Raw genomic sequence first — 7,951 nt, forward strand, 5'->3', positions numbered from 1 at the left:
TTGATATAGATATTATGTTGGGATTTACCAAAAAATTTATTTGATCTCGGACAAATGAAAAACATCAGTTTGCGAATTGAAGTACATTGTTAGTGTCGTGAATCGTGATCATTTGTTTTAAATACGATGCTTCTGTCACCTACTTTAAGCAACAATTTAAGTCTCAAGAAACTCCATCTGTTTCATTAATTTTCTCTGGTTCTTCACCAACTTGTTTGGTTCTTATGTACAAAACCAGCAAATTTTGGAATGAAGGCTTAAATATGGCAATTAAGGCAGTTTCGTTGTTGGTTATTGCTTATCTACTTGTGGAAATGCCAAGAATAAGTGCAATGGTGCCTGCAGTTATCGTGTTCGGAGATTCGACGGTTGATCCAGGGAACAACAATCAGATATCCACTGTCTTAAAGAGCAATTTCGCACCCTACGGTCGGGATTACTTTGTTGGTGGTCAGCCGACCAGACGTTTCTCCAATGGTAGGATTGCCACGGACTTCATTTTGGAAGCCTTCAGGATCAAGCCCGTCATACCTGCTTACTTGGATCCCAAGTATGACATAAGAGATTTTGCTACCGGGGTCTCGTTCGCTTCCGCTGGAACCGGGTACGATAATGCTACCTCCGATGTCCTGGTAAGTCGAGCGACGGCTCACCAATAGTTATACCATCTTACCGACAATTTGCGTCTCATTTTCTTGGCCTTGATTTTGCAGTCAGTGATACCATTTTGGAAGGAAATGGAGTACTACAGAGAATATCAGAGCAAGCTAAGAGGGTACCTAGGCAATGACAAAGCTAATCACCTTTTGAGTGAATCATTGCACCTTTTAAGCATAGGAAGTTAGGAACCAATGACTTCCTAGAGAACTACTACATTTTTCCGACCCGATCATCACAGTATCCGGTCGATAAATACGAGGATTTCCTGATAGGAATCGCCAGCAATTTAATCAGGAGCTCGGAAGGTAGCAATAACCGGCCTTGCTCCGATAGGATGTTTTCCGTTGGAAAGGACAACATGGCTAAAGTTTTCAACGTAAAGTTACAGGGGACCATCACAGAGATGAATCAGGAACTCGGTGGAATCCAAGTTGTGATGCTGAACATCTACGAAAAACTCTTGGAAATGATTCGTAATCCAACTCGGTTCGGTAAGCCATTGTAGGCCCCATCGTCGAGCGTTCGAGATGCATTTCCGACCCGCATGTGCCCTGGTGTGACTGTGTGAGCGCACATGCATTAAGACATGCGTTTTCAACATATTCGGTCACAACTGACGAAAATCTTTACAATAATGACAGGATTCGAGAATGCAGAAACATCATGCTGTGGGACTGAATACTTCGAGATGAGTTACCTGTATGATAAAATGGTTTACATGTTCGGATGCAAATAAATACATATTCTGGCACTCGTTTCACCGGAGAAGACAAATCTCATTATCGCCGGCCACCTCGTCAAAACAGCCCTTGCCGTGTTCCGATGATCATTAAAAACCAAAAACAAGAGACACCTGTTCATTGTTGCAGAACTAGCAGGACATACTATTATTACAATTGGTGGAAAGGGACCTCATGATAAGAAATATAAGCAATTTTTTTACCTTTATTTCGCTCACTTGTATATTTTTATGCTTTAAGGATATATAAATTGAATTTGAATCTCCTTGTTCCAAGTATTCAAATTAATGGAAATTTCTTGATGATAACTCTGCAAATTCTCCAAAATGAAAATGATGGCTTCTAGTACAAATAATATTTGATTTCTAAATTAAGGTCACGATGACACAATAAAAGGATCCAAAACCTGTCAATAACAGAAGGGTAAATACATTTTTGGTACTTAAAATTAACTTTAAATACTTTAATATATTATTTTCCAATCAGGTTTGTATAACTTTAAGATTCAATTTGATACCTAAAATCTTTTGAGTCTAATTAATACGTAAACATAATTTATTAATTCAATTAGTATTCTAACTTCGCTGTATGGTACTTAATGGACTTATTTGGATTAATTTATACTATAAAACAAGTTTAAGTACCATTTGAACACAAAAATCAAATTCAATAATCAAATTAGACAAGCAAGTTTGAGTGAAAAGTTAAATTAACTAAATGATAAAAATAAGGCTTAATAAGTGTCAAACATATTGTTTCTCATTTAGGTGTCTAAACCTTTTTTCGGACAATTCAAGTACCTATCGTTTTCGATGTTGCGAATATTAAATTCCTCCGTTAAGTGACAAGCGTTACGCTCAAGTATACACCGTAACAATTACAACAAGTTCTAAGATATTTTTTTCTGTCGCATTTTTACCGATAGTTTACAAGTCTCAGCATCAAACCCACAATATCTTTGATATAACAGCTTAATATAGAACATTGTTGTTTACCATTTCAAAGTCGAAATATTAAACATAAAACTCTCCAAGACTCCAGCTGAACATGAACAGCTCTAAAGCTAACACAGATGTAATATTGCAACAAATTTGGATCAAGATTGATATTTAGAATCAAGATTTTGGTGAGAATGCAGGATTTATGTTATGGAACACTTAAAACTTGTAAGATATATCATATTTCTCAAATTGGTCTATATCTATAATATGAAAATTTCAAACGTCAATATTCATCTAACACCTGATGTATATGCACAATATTAATCATTTTAATCTCAACAAATCAATGTATATTAAATGAGGAAAAAAAACTTCAATTTTAGTTCATTTGAGATGTAACAATGGCAACACGTAATCTCACAATCTTATCATATATATTTTTTTATTAAAATATATGTTAAGGGTATATAGGTAAATGATTATAAATATATTTTTAAATTTTTTTTAAAATATCAGGGATTCCTACGGATATTTTTTGGGATCCCCACGGTTATTCACATGGGTATGGTTCGGTTATTCTCATGGTTTGAATATAGCAATCCACGTCCTCATCCCCATTTGAGTTTCAGGGATAAAATTTTCCCATCTCATCCCCGTGGGCGAAGATTTCGATTATTCTTCATCCCCGTCGGTTCGGATCCCCACAGGTTTCGGTTTTCCCCCATCCGATTGCCACCCCTAGCGAACATGTTCGTTTATATGTTCATGAATGTATTCATGAACATGTTTATTTATATGTTCACAAAAGTGTTTATGAACAAGTTCGTTTAACGTTCATTAGTGTTCGTTTAGCATTTTTTTGTGTTTGTTTATCGTTCGTTTATATATTCGATTTTTAATTTCATTTGTAGGCTAAAAAATATTAAAATTACACCACTAGTGCCTAAACTTTTTAAAATTCATATTTTATAATGCAACTTTTATTATGTGTACTATTTAATCCTTATCTTCACCAATATTTAAAGTGTAAAAAAATAAAAGGAATAAGAGAATTTGGTAAACAAGTTTGTTCATTAACATAAATGAACGAGTTGATAAATGAACTCATAAACGAACTCATAAACGAGCTCATAAACGAACCGAACACACCTCTGTTCGTGTTCATTCATTTATTAAATGAACATAAATTTTTGTTCATGTTCGTTTATTTAACTTAACAAACGAACGTTATACGAACTGTTCATAAACAATTTACCAAACGTTTTGTTCATTTACACCCGTACTTGTATATTGGGTAGCATCGCAAGTGGGACAAGCTAACAAAAATATGGGACGCAAAGGGAGTTGTACAGCATGTGTCACAAACATGATGTTGGGTCTTTTGGTCCTAAGATCAAGTGGTCTTAATTTGGCAGAATCTGATTAAGCTTGTCGTTCACAGATCATCAAATGACAGCTCGGACAAAGGACTTAAAAATGGAAGGCTACTTATCCCAATCTATGGAGAAGATTCCATCAAATCTCTCAGCAAAATTTGGTCTATTTTTATTTTTAGTCGCTGCTATTTTGAAATTTAGAATTTAAACCTAATTTGATCTTCTACTTTTATAATACTATTAGTGGCTCCAAATTGATAAACACAATTGGTTTCTTCTGTTATAAGTCTGCTTGCTGAGAACTACTTTAAACAGTTGCCTGCTAGGAATTTTCCTCAATATCAAATTTGCACCCATTTGGGATCATTATTGTCCTGTTTTCTTAAGTGAATTTGTTCTCTCTTCATGTTCTTTGTATTATTGGGAAAAAGAAATATATACCATTCATCCAACTTCACCAAGGCCTTCATAAACCTTCTATTGGATGCATATATACTACTAATGAAGACCCAAATTTGGGTGCAGCCCATTTAGACACTGCATATGAAAATAAACCAATAGTCACAGAGATATGATTGGTGCAGCTGAAACAGCAGACACAGCGATACGATTGGTTTCCCAGTCTCCATTACCAACTTTTGCTCTTGCTTCAAGATTTCACCAATTTCTCTAGGGTTTCGTTCACCAATCAAAACTTTTGATTTGAAAACAAGAGAGAGAACATCAAAATGGAGGGGGAAAATAAAATAAAAGGGAAAGGACAAGAAAATGGATGAATGCATTATGCATGAACCACCAAAGGCATATATGCCCATACCGGAAGCATCCTTGAAACATCTCGATCCTGAAAACATGTCATTATCGGTCAAAACCCGGTAAGAAACTTGTTTCAAAAACCAAAACCGAACACCGAACAGTGCCAATTGGAAACTTCCATGAAGTTAGATCAGATTTCAAGGTGCCTTCCAATGCAACCAAAGATGATTTAACAATCTACAATGATGTGCAGATGCAATGATCTTCATCTGTTTTTTTTTTTTTTTTGCTGTTGTTATATGGGATGCGAAGGATATGATTAAAGTTTTAAAATTGGAAATTAAATTGATTCACGGCTAAGGTATAAATTCTGTCACAAGATAGATTTTGTAAAAATTCCATACATCTACCATATTTACTATCACCCATTAACAAATATGCGACATGTTGAAGATTCAACACAAGAGAAGGTTGAAGAACAAAAGCTGTTTCTTTTTCCACAAGATAAAGGAATCAAACTAATCAAATGGAAACAAAAACAAATGGGGGGAGACAAGAAACCTAAATACAGATCTGATAATAACTTAACAAGACATTATTTCATCATTATTATCTTCCTAACCACAACATTATCATCAATGAATGGCAAAATGGAAAAGCCTTTTCTTTCATCTCATTCATTTCTGCATATTTTAGCCTGTTCTTTTCTTCCTGAAGAGCAAATGAAAGCAAAGAAATGCAGGAAATGGTCGATGTAATCCATTTGTGGGGGGATATATCAAAAGAAAGATATATCAATAAGTTAATGAGACTTGATAACATTACAAACCCTAAATCTTCTTCATATCATAATCATTTTCAAACAACAAAGATATCATCATTTGATAAAAATTAAAGGGTTCAAAGCTCATAATCGTAGAGGTTAAGACCATTTCATCTTAACCATGTCTCATGTTTTTTTCCTTTTTTTCTTCGCTTAAAAAAAGCTAAATTTTAAAAAAAGAGAAGATTCAATAATCGACCATCGTTGCCGTCGTCGATTCATCACTGCCACCGTTTCAGAGACAGAAGCGGTACACTGGGGATCATCGTCTTCATCCAACGGCGTAAAATTAAGATCGAAAGGCAAAGTTTTCCTGCACGAAGAAGAGGCGATATCTCCGTCGTCGACAACCGATGACGATGAATCACAGTCACTTTGACAATCCTCCGGCACCACCGGCGGCGTCTTGGATGGTATTTCTTAGTTGAAACCACCGCAAAATCCGTCGATTTGTGAGGCGGAGGTTGAGCCGGTCTCGGTCCACTAAACGACTCCACCGTGCTACTCATGCCACTCCTCGTCGGTCTCTGCGGATTCTTCGTGCTCGTGAAAATTACCCATCAGATATAATCGGTGCTGGTCGATAAACCCATCGTTGCTGTGATGATGACTCGTATCGAAAGGAAAAGCCGGTAGATTTGAAGAATTTAAGGGAAAATTTGTTTTGCTTTGGGTCCACGGAGTGACCTCGCCGCCGCATCGTAAGCCCGAGCAGCATCCTCGGCCGAGTCGAAGGTCCCTAACCAACTCTGGTCTTCCTCCAAGGGTCCCGAATCTCGGCCGCAAATCTGCCCCATGGTCTTTTCTCACACCTCTGTATCTCGTCTTTAAAGATCCGCTGGGTTGTAGTGCCGGTTTCGTAGCCACGGCGTTTGCTGCGGCCGCAGCGGCACCTCTACCTCTTCTCATCGAAAAATATTTTTTTAGAAAAAAAAACTTTAGGATCACCCAATCCCTTCAAAAGGGTAATACAAAATCAGATTTAAGGATTAAAAGATTGAAAGAATAATAATATTTATAACAATCAAAGGGTTGATGATAAGTCACAAGATTAACCCGAAAAAATTAAAAAGAAGAAGCAAACTGAACAAATCACCCACCCAAAACCAACCTATTTATGAATCCACAAACAGAAACCAGGAGAGATTGAATATAAAAGGGGAGAGAAAACAAAGGAAATGGGAACAAGGAAGAAGAAGATTGAAATGGCAAGGAAAGGGAAAGCTAAACAGAGGAAAAGACGATTGGTGGGCAAAGAACTGGATGGCACCAGAAGAGAGGCCCTTTCTCTTCTACACACAAATAAAATTAAAAAAATAAATTTTTTTTCTTTATTTTTCAAAAAAAATAAATTTTTTCTTTTGGGAATTGAGTTTTTTTTTTTTTCTCTTTCTTTTTATATGGCTTAAATGATTTTCCTTTCTACCTTCTCTTGCCCCCACATGCCGACTCCCTTCATTTATTTTTCTGGTTTAATTTTAGTATTAGTCCTTCCACTATGCTTGACGTTAAGATTTAATTCTTTATTTTTCTAAGGGCAATTGATCCGTATTATAACACAACTACACACTAAAATTACAACAATCTAATTTTTAATCTTATTAAGAGGGAAAGGAAAATAGAGGATTTTAAGAGAAGAAAAGTACTTTTAATAGGTCTAAATCCAATTCTTTAAAAAAATATAAAAAAATAATCATGACAGTTTTATCAATCGATTAAATACAACTACTCATTATGTGAATTTTCATGATCATATAAAAACATGTTGTTAATTTTCATACATACGTTTATGAAGTTATTAAAATAATATTTATATATGTCGATTCGAGTTAAATGTTATGAGTATGTTTTTTATATATTGACTTCTCATTTAATCTCGATTTTTTTAAATACTCTAATTTTTTTTCATTTTAATTCCGAAAAAGTTGAACTAAAGTTATCATAATTATTAATATTATTTTTGGAAACTATTGCTAACTTTAGACAGCACGTGACAACTTTATTTACTATAAAAAATAGTTGACTTATTCCATATATAATGGGGTAAGGGGAGGTAAGATAGTAGGTTCCCTAATACAGTTGAGAATAACTTCCGTAGAAGACCTCCGAATTATGAAATGCCCTCCGTGGACGCGATTTCATGATCCTAAAATTAAAACCTTATCTACCAACTGAGAATGTCATTCTAATCTTTGACGATTTTATCCTAACTTTGTGTATTTTAAACACCTAACAATGCGTTCTGCGTGTGAATAATTGAAATTTTAGCAAAAGTTTTATGGGGTTTTGAGTCTTTTGACTGATTCCCCCCCCCCCCTAATATTAGTATTAAAATGAGTGTCATATGTTTGTTTCTTATTCTTTATAGGAAAAAAGAAAGGGAAACAAATCTTGGGTTCAGAGAATGATTTGATTTGATCTTATCTTTTGCGCCAAATTAAGTAAAATTGCAGCCTTTTCCCGCCAAATTCTCTGTGTTTTTCTCAACTTTGCTTGTGTGTTACATATGTTTTATATTCCTCGAATAATATTTTCCATAAATCTAATTAATTTATAATATTTGAATGAAAATAAATTTATAACTTTCAAAATACACCAAATCAACTAAAACAAGATTGATATTAAAAATTATAACTTATTTAATAGATGTTAAAG

General features: G+C 34.7%; 2 pseudogenes; one reads left to right on the forward strand and one right to left on the reverse strand.

The window, feature by feature from the left end:
* Positions 1-248: 248 nt before the first annotated feature.
* On the forward strand, positions 249-1,486 carry LOC120209007 (annotated as a pseudogene).
* A 3,909-nt stretch (positions 1,487-5,395) lies between these two features.
* LOC120209017 lies at positions 5,396-6,205 on the reverse strand (annotated as a pseudogene).
* Between the last annotated feature and the right edge of the window lie 1,746 nt (positions 6,206-7,951).

The sequence above is a fragment of the Hibiscus syriacus genome, unplaced genomic scaffold (assembly GCF_006381635.1).
Source record: "Hibiscus syriacus cultivar Baekdansim isolate YM2019G1 unplaced genomic scaffold, ASM638163v2 tig00000646_pilon, whole genome shotgun sequence".
Taxonomy (NCBI): Eukaryota; Viridiplantae; Streptophyta; class Magnoliopsida; order Malvales; family Malvaceae; genus Hibiscus; species Hibiscus syriacus.